At 47.2% G+C, this 14,144-nt stretch overlaps 1 pseudogene; it reads left to right on the top strand.

The window, feature by feature from the left end:
• The first annotated feature begins 216 nt into the window (after positions 1–216).
• On the top strand, positions 217–10,573 carry LOC148145866 (uncharacterized; annotated as a pseudogene).
• Positions 10,574–14,144: the final 3,571 nt, after the last annotated feature.

The raw sequence follows: 14,144 nt of genomic DNA, 5'->3' as shown, positions 1-14,144 counted from the left end.
GTCGCCGACGTCATGTACAGGAATGCTTCCCTGAGACTGATTAATGTGTACGCCCCAGTGGGTAAGAGTGAACGGTTGGCCGTCCTGCAGCAGCTTCCACTGTTGCTGGCTACGTCCAGGCCGGTCATTCTGGCCGGAGACTTCAACTGTATCATTGATGCAGATGGACTATCCGGCGGGGGGGACAGTAGACTGGACACCACGTCCAGAGCCCTGATGGACACGGTAAAAGATGCCAAGCTGCACGACGTCTTCAGCGCCCCTGCAGATGGAGCGCAGTGTAGATACACCTGGTCACGGGCAGACGGGCCTATCCGCTCAATGATAGATTACCTGTTTGTGTCCCGAACGCTCTCGGTCAGATCCACCGACGTCAAGCCGGTGTTCTTCTCTGACCACTACCTCCTGCTGACCGACTGTCACCTACAGGACGAGCAGCAGGCTGGTAAGGGAACGTGGAAGCTGAACACCAAGCTGTTGACCCCGGGAAACATTGAGGAGCTCAAGAAGGACTACGCAGGTTAGAGAACCGTGAAGCCCCTCTTTGAGTCCCCAGCGGACTGGTGGGAAACAGTAAAAGGGAACATCAAGAGGTTCTTCATCCTCAAAGGTGTTCAGGAGGCGAGAGAGAGGCAGGGAAAACTGTCCCAGCTCCAGGAAAGTATGTAGAACCTGCTCCTGCTGCAGACGATGGGGGTGGATGTCACGGAGGACCTCAAGGAGGTGAAGGGCCAGCAAGCCTCGCTCTTTGCTTCGGAGGCCTCCAAGATAATCTTCTGATCCTGGGTCCACTCGGTGGAGCAGGACAAGACGTGCTCATGTTTCTTCTTCCAGAAGGTGCACAAAGAGAGCTCCGTGCTCAGCAGCCTGAAGGAAGAAGATGGCTCGATAACGTCATCTCAGGCTGATGTCATGAGGATCAGTAAATCCTTCCACACCAGTCTGTATGACGCGAAGCCGACCGACAGCGCGGCCTCCCAGTCGTTCCTGTCCTCTATCACGGAGGTCTTAGAAGACAGAACACGAGAGAGGCTGGACCAGCCGCTATCTCTGGATGAGCTGACCAAGGCTCTCGAGTCCTTCGAAAAGAATAAAACTCCCGGAAACGACGGCTTACCGGTCGAGCTCTATTCCGCTCTGTGGGACTTGATTGGCCATGACCTGCTGGAGGTGTATGTCAGTATGCTTCGGACAGGTACCATGAGTGAATCCATGAGGAAAGGTATCATCACCCTCGTCTACAAGCGGAAGGGGGAGAGGGAGGAACTCAAAAATTGGAGACCAATCTCACTGTTGAATGCAGATTACAAAATTCTGTCAAAGGTAATCGCCAACCGGGTCAGGTCTGCTCTAGGGTCGGTGATTCACCCTGACCAAGCCTGTGCTGTGCCGGGCAGGAAGATCGCTGAGAGTCTCGCACTCCTCAGGGATACGATCGCCTACGTGCAGGACAGAGGGTTGGACACCTGCCTGATCAGCCTGGACCAGGAGAAAGCCTTTGACAGGATATCACACACATATATGAGAGATGTTCTCTCCAAAATGGGCTTTGGGGAGGGAATCTGCAATTGGATCAGACTGCTCTACACCAACATTGTCAGTGAAGTCTCAATCAACGGGTGGGAATCAGATAGCTTCCCAGTCAGATCTGGAGTCAGGCAGGGCTGCCCCCTCTCTCCTGCCTTGTTTGTGTGCTGCATAGAGCCATTTGCCGAGTCCATCAGGAAGGATGCGAACCTGAGAGGGGTGACTATTCCTGGCAGCGGGAGCCTGCAGGTTAAGCCCTCCCTGTACATGGATGACGTCGCCGTTTTCTGCTCAGATCCGTTGTCCGTGCGCAGACTCATGTGCATTTGTGACCAGTTCGAACGGGGGCAAAGGTAAACCGAGGCAAGAGCGAGGCCATGCTCTTCGGGAACTGGGCCGACCAATCCTCAATCCCCTTCACCGTCTAGACCGACCACCTGAAGGTGCTGGGTATTTGGTTCGGAGGGGCTGGGGCATGCGCCAAGTCTTGGGAGGAGCGTATCAGCAAAGTGAGGCAGAAACTGGGCAGATGGACGTTACGGTCGCTCTCCATCGCGGGAAAAAACCTGGTCATCAGGTGTGAGGCACTATCATTACTGTTATACGTGGCACAGGTCTGGCTTATTCCCAGAACCTGTGCCGCTGCAGTCACCCGGGCCATCTTCCAGTTTATATGGAGGTCAAAGATGGACCTGGTCCGAAGGGACTCACTGTATAAAGATCTGGGCAACGGGGGAAAAAATACACCCAATGCCACCCTCACCCTGATGGCCACCTTTGTGTGTGGCTGTATCAAGCTGTGCGTGGATCCCCGGTACGTAAACACCAAGTGTTACTACGTACTGAGGTTCTACCTGTTCCTGGTGTTGCGAAGGATGGGCCTGGCCTCGCTGCCGCGGAACGCTCCGAGTAGTTGGACCGTTCCGTATCACCTGTCCTTTGTGGAGAAATTTATGAAGAGAAACACCTTTGACCACAAGTCCATTAGGAAGTGGTCAGCACGTAGTGTCCTTCAGACCCTTCGGGAAAAGGAGAGGGCGGATCCTATTGAGCGGTTCCCTGAGCAGACTGTCAAAGCCATTTGGCAGAATGCCTCATCGCCAGAACTTTCCAACAAGCACCAAGACATGGCTTGGCTGGTGGTGAGAAGGGCTCTGCCTGTGAGATCCTTTATGCACGCCTGGACTCTCAGCTGCACCGCACGGTGCCCTTGAAGCGGCTGCGGGGGGGACGAGACTGTCACACACCTCCTTCTGGAATGTGCCTATGCAGAGGATGTCTGGAGAGGAATGCAGTGGTGTTTGTCAAGGTTCATCCCGAGCAGCGCCGTGACACGGGACTCCGTGCGCTACGGTCTGTTCTCCGGGACGCACACTGAGACGAACATCAACTGTGCCTGGAGGACGCTCTCTGGGTGGTCCGAAACCTGTTGATCTTCCAGCTGAAGGAGTTGACCCCGACTGAGTGCTGCAGGCTGGCACATTCCATGGTCCAGGACTACGTGTTGAGGGACGCGCTGAAGCTTGGGGCAGCTGCCGCCAAGGCACGGTGGGGAAAGACCACCGTGTAAAGTCTGCCTGTCTTACGAAGAACAGGGGGCCCATGCAGTCATTTGGGCTCTGCTGACGCCTCAGCTAATTATATGGGCATATGATCAAAAAAATGTACAGACCTATATAAAAATGATAAGTTTTGATCTCTGTATGTAAATGTTTACATACGTATGGCATGACCAATTGTACAGACCATCAAATTATTTATGAATAAAGTATATTTTTGAAATAAAAAAAAATTTCAAAAAAGCGGACATGTACTGCCTGCAGATCTGTGACAGTGTCCTGGGACGTTGACTCTGTGGTGGCAATGGACTTGCTAATCCCAAGGAAATGGCTTTGAGGACAATAGATTCTTGGCCTCCTGGTTCTGAGATTGGTCACTGCCCTCGACCAACTCTGGTGGGGGCATGCTGACTGACAATAGTCTCTGTTGACTTGATTAAGGATGACTCTGCTTAGACTCTGACATATGGCCATTTTGTGGAAACATATTCAGTGTGATTGGCACATACTGTAGGTGTGACATTTGATCTAGAGCAGTGTTATATGGCAACGTTCACCCCCTTGACTGTTCACTGCTGGCAAATGTGACAAGTTGCCCAAATTTGTCTGCACAAAACCGCAAAGCCAGACTGACATACTGTCGAGCTATAAGTTCTGAATGAGGTTGTGATGTGCAGATGAGAAAAAAAAAAATGTACTGCCTGTAAGATTTCCTTGTGGTAGGTTATTTCGACGTGACCTTCAGGAGCGTGAAGAATTGCAAGCAGCTTCTGAAGGTCTTCAAGGAGAAGGAAGGGGAACCTCTGTTCTCCATCTTGTCGGCGGTCCCGTTGTGTGTGCTTCCTGCACAGAGGAGTTGGGTTGTAACAATCCATATGTACAACCCCACACGTCCCAGCAGCAGATGTCCTGACCTTCCTGAGAAGATACGTCCAGGTCGAGGGAGAAAGCACCGATGTGGTCGATCCTTTCGGGATCTGGACCAGCAAACGACAGGTCAGGATAACACTGAGGGTCGATGCCAGTGGGAGCATCCTCCATCCACCCTCCAGCTTTGCCATCGGAGGAAGCAGAAGTTACCTGACATACGCAGGGCAGCCGAAAGTGTGCCAAACCTGCGGGAGGTCAGGCCACATGATTGCGGATTGAAAGGTGACCGTCTGTCGAAACTGCAAGCAGGAAGGCCACCCGACCAAGGAATGTAAGGAGGCCAAGAACTGTAATCTGTGCGGAGAGGCGGGCCACATGTACAAGGCCTGCCCAAGACGAGGGGCCGCCACCTACGCACAGATGGCCGGTGGTGGCAACACAAGCTGTAGACCACCTAAGACCAGCAAGGTACCACAAAACAGCACGGGAACGTTGTCTGGAGGCACCCAGAAGGAAGAGCAGGCTGTAGCGGAGCAGACACCAGACAGTGGGGAGGTGCAGCAGATGATCCAAGCTCCTTCAAGACAGATGGAGGAAATGGAAAATGAGGGAACAAAGGAGGCAGAGGATTGGATTACTGTCAAAAGCAGGAAGAGGAAACCTCACATGGCCCCCAAAACCATCCAGCGAAGGGGGAAGTGACACCTACACGACGAGGATACAGGCAGCTCTTCCGACGGTGAGGACGGGCGCAAAGAGGGTCGTCACCAGAGGAAGAACAGAGTGCCGCGGGGAAAAAGGAGGACAGCACCGCCCAAGCAGGAAAAGGTGATCCCTCTGAGAGGATGGGTAAAGGCCTCCCCACACCCGGTGAGAACCAAGAGGTACCCACTGCCCCAAAGCTCCAGGTAACTGGGAGCAGCGGTACTGTGACAGCCCCGCTGTCAGATGGAGAACTGGACCATGCGGACCCTGGGCCCAACCCAAAGACACCAGAGCGGGGAAATGGCTCCAGCGTGGAGCCGGACAGCTACCTCAGCCCTGGGAGGGTCCAGCAGTTTGCTGTCACCACGGGGATGCACACAGCTACCCCAGAGAGGCAAGACCAGCAGCAAATGGATACTGGTAACCTCGTAAACTGTTAAAATGGGGATAAGAATTGCCAGCATCAATGTGCGTAGCATCAAATCGGCTACGCGATGTGTTTCTACGATGGCCTTCCTGGCCAATGTTAAAGCCGATGTCCTGTTCCTGCAGGAGTGTGGGATACCGCACCTCAGCAGCTACAGAAGATGGTCGAGCTTGTGGGCCCATGGGCCGTCAGTTTGGTCGGGGGGCAACGGTAGCTGCGCCTCCGGCCTGGGTATCCTGTTGCGAGGAGGCAACTTCACCATCTCCGAGGTTAAGGAGGTCGTGGGCGGGTGCCTCCTCATCACCGACGTCATGTACAGGAATGCTCCCCTGAGACTGATTCATGTGTACGCCCCAGTGGGTAATAGTGAACGGTTGGCCGTCCTGCAGCAGCTTCCACCGTTGCTGGTTATTCCAGGCGGTCATTCTGGCCGGAGACTTCAACTGTATCATTGATGCTGATGGACAATCCGGCGGGGGGGGACAGTAAACTGGATGCCACGTCCAGAGCCCTGATGGACATGGTAAAAGATGCCAAGCTGCACGACGTCTTTAGCACCCCTGTAGACGGAGCGCAGCATAGATACACTTGGTCACAGGCAGACGGGCCTATCCGCTCAATGATAGATTACCTATTTGTATCCCGAACGCTCTCGGTCAGATCCACCGACGTCAAGCCGGTGTTCTTCTCCGACCACTGCCTCCTGCTGGCCGACTTTCACCTACAGGATGAGCAGCGGGCTGGTAAGGGAACGTGGAAGCTGAACACAAAGCTGTTGACCCCGGGAAACATTGAGGAGCTCAAGAAGGACTACGCAGGTTGGAGAACCATGAAGCCCCTCTTTGAGTCCCCAGCGGACTGGTGGGAAACAGTAAAAGGGAACATCAAGAGATTCTTCATCCTCAAAGGTGTTCAGGAGGCGAGAGAGAGGCGGGGAAAACTGTCCCAGCTCCAGGAAAGTATGCAGAACCTGCTCCTGCTGCAGACGATGGGGGTTGATATCACGGACGACCTCAAGGAGGTGAAGGGCCAGCAAGCCTTGCTCTTTGCCTCGGATGCCTCCAAGATAATCTTCTGATCCTGGGTCCACTCGGTGGAGCTGGACGAGACGTGCTCACGTTTCTTCTTCCAGAAGGTGCACAAAGAGAGCTCCGTGCTCAGCAGCCTGAAAGAAGAAGATGGCTCCATAACGTCATCTCAGGCTGATGTCATGACGATCAGTAAATCCTTCTACGCCAGTCTGTATGACGAGAAGCCGACCGACAGCACGGCCTCCCAGTCGTTCCTGTCCTCTATCACGGAGGTCTTAGACAACAGAACACGGGAGAGGCTGAACCAGCCGCTATCTCTGGATGAGCTGACCAAGGCCCTCGTGTCCTTCGAAAAGAATAAAACTTCCGGAAGCGACGGCTTACCGGTCGAGCTCTATTTTGTTCTGTGGAACTTGATTGGCCATGACCTGCTGGAGGTGTATGTCAGTATGCTTCGGGCAGGTACCATGAGTGAATCCATGAGGAAAGGTATCATCACCCTCGTCTACAAGCGGAAGGGGGAGAGGGAGGATCTCAAAAATTGGAGACCAATCTCACTGTTGAATGCAGATTACAAAATTCTGTCAAAGGTAATCGCCGGGTTAAGTCTGCTCTGGGGTTGGTGATTCACCCTGACCAAACCTGTGCTGTGCCGGGCAGGAAGATCGCTGAGAGTCTCGCACTCCTCAGGGATACGATCGCCTACGTGCAGGACAGAGGGTTGGACACCTGCCTGATCAGCCTGGACCAGGAGAAAGCCTTTGACAGGATATCACACAGGTATATGAGAGATGTTCTTTCCAAAATGGGCTTTGGGGAGGGAATCTGCAATTGGATCAGACTGCTCTACACCAACATTGTCAGTGCAGTCTCAATCAATGGGTGGGTATCAGGTAGCTTCCCAGTCAGATCTGGAGTCAGGCATGGGCTGCCCTCTCTCTCCTGCCTTGTTTGTGTGCTGCATAGAGCCATTTGCCGAGTCCATCAGGAAGGATGCGAGCCTGAGAGAGGTGACTATTCCTGGCAGCAGGAGCCTGCAGGTTAAGGCCTCCCTGTACATGGATGACATCGCCGTTTTCTGCTCGGATCCACTGTCCGTGCGCAGACTCATGTGCATTTGTGACCAGTTCGAACAGGCCTTGGGGGCCAAGGTAAACCGCGCCCAAATGACTGCATGGGCCCCTGTTCTTCGTTAGGCAGGCAGACGTTACACGGTGGTCTTTCCCCACTGCGCCTTGGCGGCAACTGCCCCAAGCTTCAGTGCGTCCCTCAACACATAGTCCTGGACCTTGGAATGTACCAGTCTGCAACACTCAGTCGGGGTCAACTCCTTCAGCTGGAAGATCAACAGGTTTCGGACCGCCCAGAGAGCGTCCTTCACTGTGTTGATGATTCTCCAGGCACAGTTGATGTTTGTCTCGGTGTGCGTCCCGGGGAACAAGCCGTACAGCATGGAGTCCCGCGTCACGGCGCTGCTCGGGACCAACCTCGACAAACACCACTGCATTCCTCTCCAGACGACTTCTGCGAAGGCACATTGCAGAAGGAGGTGTGTGACAGTCTCGTCCCCACTGCAGCTGCTTCGAGGTCAGCTTGCGGTGCAGCTGAGAGTCCGGACACCACCAGCCAAGCCATGTCTTGGTGCTTGTTGGAAAGTTCTGGCGATGAGGTATTCTGCCAAATGGCTTTGACAGTCTGCTCAGGGAACAACTCGATAGGATCCACCCTTTCCTTTTCCCGAAGGGTCTCAAGGACACTATGTGCTGACCACTTCCTGATGGACTTGTGGTCAAAGGTGTTTTTCTTCATAAACTTCTCCACGAAGGACAGGTGATACGGAACGGTCCAACTACTCGGAGCATTCCGTGGCAGCAAGGCCAGGCCCATCCTTCGCAACACCGGGGACAGGTAGAACCTCAGTACATAGTGACACTTGATGTTTGCGTACCGGGGATCCACGCACAGCTTGATGCAGCCACACACAAAGGTGGCCATCAGGGTGAGGGTGGCATTGGGTGTATTTTTTCCCCCGTTGCCTAGATCTTTGTACAGCGAGTCTCTTCGGATCCAGTCCATCTTTGACCTCCATATAAACTGGAAGATGGCCCAGGTGACTGCAGCAGCACAGGTTCTGGGAATAGGCCAGACCTGTGCCACGTATAACAGCAATGACAGTGCCTCACACCTGATGACCAGGTTTTTTCCCAAGATGGAGAGCAACTGTAGCTTCCATCTGCCCAGTTTCTGCCTCACTTTGCTGATACGCTCCTCCCAAGACTTGGCGCACGCCCCAGCCCCCCAGAACCAAATACCCAGCACCTTCAGGTGGTCGGTCTAGACGGTGAAGGGAATTGAGGATTGGTCGGCCCAGTTCCCGAAGAGCATGGCCTCGCTCAGCTAAATAGATGGACATATTATTGATAAACGTACAGATCTGTATATAAAATTGTTAAATTCTGATCTCTATACGTAAATGTTTACGTATGTATGGCATGACCAACTGTACAGACATCAAATTATTTTATGAATAACATATATTTTTGAAAACAAATGAATACATGTCGGCAGAGAGTAAATATTGTGGGAGTTTCAGGAAATGCACACATGGTGCTATTAATAGGACGTATTTTGTTACTAAAATCAAATTGAACCACAAACCAAAATTCTGCCCCCTTTTGTCTGCCTCACTGACAGCAGCACTTGGGTAAAGTATTTTTAATACATTAACTGGTCGAAGTGTGCAAAGCATAGACAACGTTTTTTTTTTCCCATGATTCCTTTGTTTTCTTCTTACTCAATCCTGAAATGTATTTTCTAATGTTTTTGAATGCATCCTTATGACATTTGAATGATTGACACTAAAAATGGAAAATTCTCTTTTAATGTGTAATCTTCCAAAAAATGGCTTAACGGCCATAAACTTTATTTTTCATATGCAATCTATCTTTAAGAATAGTCACTAAGATAAACTCTGGCAGAATCCAAGTGAAAATCACCATAAACAATGAGGCCCCTGAGCAGACTTCCAAATCATGTCATTTTTTTTTTGTTGAACTCGCTCTTTATATGTGTAAATTAAAGTTTTAATGCCTTCATCCTCTATGAATGGGTATGCAAGGAAGGTGTTCCCATTTTGAATACAAATGAATCTAATGCCATAAAGATGTAACCAAAGATGCAGAAATGAGGTCTCAATGAGGTTAAACAAATTTCTATTGAGTATTTTCAAATTTAGGTGTAAATTTATAACCCAGGCAAAAAAGGCGTAAGATGTCGAGGTGTACTTTTGCTTGAGGGTGATGCTTGGTTAATCAGTGGCAAAACAAATGTCTATGGAAGTTCCATTAAAATTTCAGCATTGCATAAAAATGTTTGATAAGTCACTTCAGAATTTTGAATCTCTTTTCTCCTTTGGGCTGGAAAATAGCCCAACGGAGCAATTATGCTACTTTTTTGCTGAAATTTGCAGAAAATTCTAGGCATCCATAAAGCAGGAAATAGACTGCTGTTCAGTTTAATAAGTATCATGGGCCTACATTGTTATTGAAAGAAGTTGTTCTGCCGAAATCCTCGATCATTAAATCCTTACAGAAATAAAGAACGTATGAAATATTTTGAATTGGCTATGTTTGAGCCACAGTTTGGATCCCATTGAGATTTGCATTGGCTGGAGAAGTGCAGAAGGCGAGGGTTAATCCAAAAAGTAAAACTCAGCCACTTGCTTAATAATTTGGACTCCATGCTACTCAATAGAATTGTACAAATACCTTTTCAAATTGATTCACTTTCTTCATGTGACATGGGACAGGATCACACAGGACGTCTAAAAATCGTGAAGCAAGGATTCTTCATTCCACTGGCATCAGGTTACAAAAAGAAAGGAAAATAAGCAAAACCAAAATCTATTCACAGTACATACATGGAGTGAAGCTTATGGGTTAAACTGGGCTAAGAAATTCTTGTCCATCTGTTCCCCCTTCCCAATAGTTCTTCTGCCACCAATGACATCTTTTTTCCAGAGGAAGTCTGTTCGACTGGTCTAGTTGCCCTCCCTCACCACTGCTAACTGCTAGAAGGGGTCCTGGCAAACTGCTAAGCTATTTTACACTGCACCTAGCATTACTGTCACCACCAGCTGCTGGAGGTCCCATTACAGAGTCTCATTTAAAAATCCTCTGCTTAATCAGAGGCATGTTGGGGCTTAACTGAACGGCACATTATGGATGCATTAATGATAATTTGGAGTTGAGACTCTGAAAGTCTGTACACAGAAGCCTTAACAGGCATTCTGTAGCTCGATCACAGAGGTTGGCATGATTTTGGTCATAGACTGGACATAATGTAGATTTAATATTTCCCATTTTTTCCTGCAGATTAGCTCCATGACTCTCACAATCTGCTACGATGACTATGAAACAATCAAATGTTCAGCAGAGCATATGCCAATATTTTAAGTGCAATTAAATAGAAGTTGTTTTTTACCTTTCATCATAAGGGCACAATATTTATAGGCATGCAGTGCCTATAAATATAAAGTCATTCATTCAAATAATTTACCCTCTGCCCTATTTGTTCTTAGTGACTTAAAAGTTCGCCTACTCAGCAATTGTTCTGAAGATCAGAAAGCACCTTAGCACATTTTTAGCAAAATGTTTACCTGTATGTGTGCAATGAGTGTCAAGATTAAAGCCAACTTTGCATACCACACACAAGTTCAGGTGCTGTCTGCCAAAATACCGTGTACAATGGGCTATCATGGATCATTGAATTAAGAGAGCAGTAGAAGTTTAGGTGGCATTAGTCTGCTCCAGACATTAATGGTGAAAATTTTAGCTTTTTGTTGTTAAAGGTAATTTCTAAATTATTCATCACAATCTACCCAATTTACTTGGGGGTAGGAGATGGTGCATTTGTTTCACAATTTGCCTTTTTTTAAAAATCTTAACACTTTGTTTGTTGTCATCATTTTCATGTCTCCTCAATAATATGTTAATCAAATAATTTAGTAATCCACAATTATTTAATATATTTTAAAATAAATGCTGATAAACATGTCAACAGTGTAGTGCAACACACTGTTTTTTTTTCTTTTTGAAATGTGGGCATTACCAGTAAAGTCAGGATTGGTTGCCCATTGCTAATTGCCCTTGTATTGGGTGGGTGACTAGGCCATTTTATTTCCATTTCATTTCACTTCAGCTCTAAAGAATCATCTAGATTTGAAATGTTAGCTTGTTCTCTCTCCATGGATGCTGACTCACCGTGATCTTGAGCATTTATTGTGGTCAGCAGGGATCATGGAAAGATGAATACAAGAATAGTTTCTAGGCTTCCCCTTCTTAAAAGTGTTGATTGCTTCCTTTACAAAGTTGGCTGTTTGATGATTAATTGCCTTCCAGCACTGCCTGAACAAGTAATGGTGCAAGTAGAGTTGTAGAATCAGCACACCTTCAGCCCAACTCAGCCCTGCTATCAAGTTAATGAAGGCATTGAATTTATTAGCCCAGAACAACATTAAAACAAAATATTCAGCACATCAGGTACTACCTGTGGAGAAAAACAAAGTTAGGTCAATAACCTTTTATCATGACTGTTGAAAAATAAAAATGTGATATTCTGTTTATCTTACTGAATAGTCCAGGTTTTTGTTCTTCATTGAATTGACAATAGAAAGAAAAGTAAGTATTTAAATCAATGGAAGGTGGGAGATGCCTGGAAAACAGCAAGCCTGTGCAAGAATGGAGGTTAACTTACCAGAAAATTGCAAAAGCCAAAGAATGTGTGCACTTATTCACCTCTCGGAGACTAGATTACTGCCATGCAGCTCTCTCTGGAGCCCCAAACTTTAAGCATACCGTATTAAAGGATAGAAAATGTGGATGCTACAAATCAGTAAACAAATCAATACGTCTGGCAGCATCCGTGGAGAGAAAGCAGAATTAATGTTTCAGGTCCAGTGTCCCTTCTTCAGAAGTTCAGCATTCTGGAGGAGGGTCACTGAACCCAAAATGTTTAACTCTGCATTCTCTCCACAGATGCTGCTAGACCTATTAGGTTTGTCCAGAAATTTCTTATTTTATTTCTGTGTTAAATGATCCTTCTCTTTCGCTTATGTCTTACTGCAATTTCTTTTCAGTGCTTCATCAAATAACTTAAAGGCTGTCTACCCTTCTGCTGACTTGAAAGCCAATCAATTATCTAAGATATTTCCATCCTGAACACAAATGGTGGCGGTAATGCCTATCGCTTTAAGCTACTGCATCTTCTCAATCCTGCAGGAATGTGCCACACTCATTTTGGGTGGGAATATGGGTATGATCAGATAATTACAGATTTTTTTTAAGTGTCTGACAAGAGCTGGCAATAACAGTCATGTGTCTCAATTTTTCCCATGTGATCAGAAAACACAATTTCTGCATCTTGAGTCATTTGGCTGAGGTACCAGAAGGTAAGTAGCATCCAAGGAACTGTACCTCAGCATCAGAACCTTCAAGAGAGAGGAAGGAGGCGGTGTAAAATTAGAGTAAATATGGATACAAAGGACTATTAAGATATGTACATACAGTAATTAAAGATGTCTGGTACTGTACTTAATGCAAGAATTCAATGCCATTCTCTTACTCAGGAGTTCAGTGTTCCAGTATTGTGGTTACCTAACTCTTTGTTACTTAGGTATAGGTTTCAATTCTAACTGTTAAACAAAAGAAATGGAATTCTACATATTCTGTAAACTTCAACTGCTAAAATTGTAACATTCAGCATACCATTATTCAGGGACATGCAATATGTAAGGAAGTAAGTAAGTTAAGAATGCCTGATTCGTAGCAATTATCCTTCTTTTCTGCTGACTGCCAGCGATTTGATTTCTTTTTCCCCAATATTCACTTTTAAAATGTTTACTGCTACTAATTTGGCCAAATTCTATTCTCACTGGGGTGTGGGCATGTAACAGAATCACCCCTCCCTGTCTAAAAATTGTCAATTATAACTGACACATACACAATACTTTACTAAATTCTCCAGAATATTTCAAAATATTTACTATCTTACTTTACAATTTAAAATGTTACCCATGCAAGTATGTAGCATATATGTAACATTTTGGTTTAAAATAAAGCATACCAATTGTTTAGTTATAGGCTGTTGTTGGTAAACAATCCTCAATTCTAAATAGAGGTGGTTGAATTGACACTTCTTATCATGGTAATCTCCTTTAAAAACTGGATTCTGGCACAAATTATCAATGGTACAGAAGATTATATTTCTGTGGTCTCCAAACCTATTGATCAACATTACCTTGTCACTTCTAACCTTTCTTTTTGTCTGGGAAAGAAGAACTAAAAATATTCTAAAATATTTTCAGTCATCTGGTTTGGCCTCAACTGATGTACGGTGTCAAATTTCGGTCACTTTAGGGAGGACATGAAGGCTATAGGAGTGGAGGCTGAGAAGACTCGGAGATATGGGACTTCAGTTACTTGGATAGATTGGAGAACCAGAGGTGATTCCCCTCAAAGTGAAATTGATCAATGTCTCAGAGAATCAAGACCAGAGAAATTAAAGCCTGTCGCTCAACCCTTTGGGGTTCTACTAACTGATTCTTGACAGTATCATGGCACTGAACAGTGGAGAGAATTCCATTAGTCCTTTCCAAATCTGCCGACATGAACTCTTCACAAATCTAAGAATCTAAACTTTCATAGTTCTAATAATTGGAAGACTTCTAATCAAAATCTCCTAGATTTTAAGGTGAGAGGGGAAAGATATAAAGGGGGCCCCAATGGGCAACGCTTGAACACAGAGGGTGGTGTGTGTATGGAATGAGCTGCCAAAGGAAGTGCTGCAGACTGGTACGATTACATTTAAAAGCCATCTGGATGCATATATCATAGAATCCCTACAGTGTGGAAACGGGCCCTTCGGCCCAACAAGTCCACACCAACACTCCAAAGAGTAACCCACCCAGACCCATTCCCCTACCTTATTATCCTATATTAACCCCTGACTAATCCACCTAACCTACAC

The sequence above is a fragment of the Chiloscyllium plagiosum genome, unplaced genomic scaffold (genome assembly GCF_037043375.1).
Source record: "Chiloscyllium plagiosum isolate Xiang-an unplaced genomic scaffold, Cpla_swu_hap1 HiC_scaffold_23, whole genome shotgun sequence".
In the NCBI taxonomy this organism is placed as follows: Eukaryota; Metazoa; Chordata; class Chondrichthyes; order Orectolobiformes; family Hemiscylliidae; genus Chiloscyllium; species Chiloscyllium plagiosum.
This window is presented reverse-complemented; position numbering and strand designations above follow the sequence as displayed.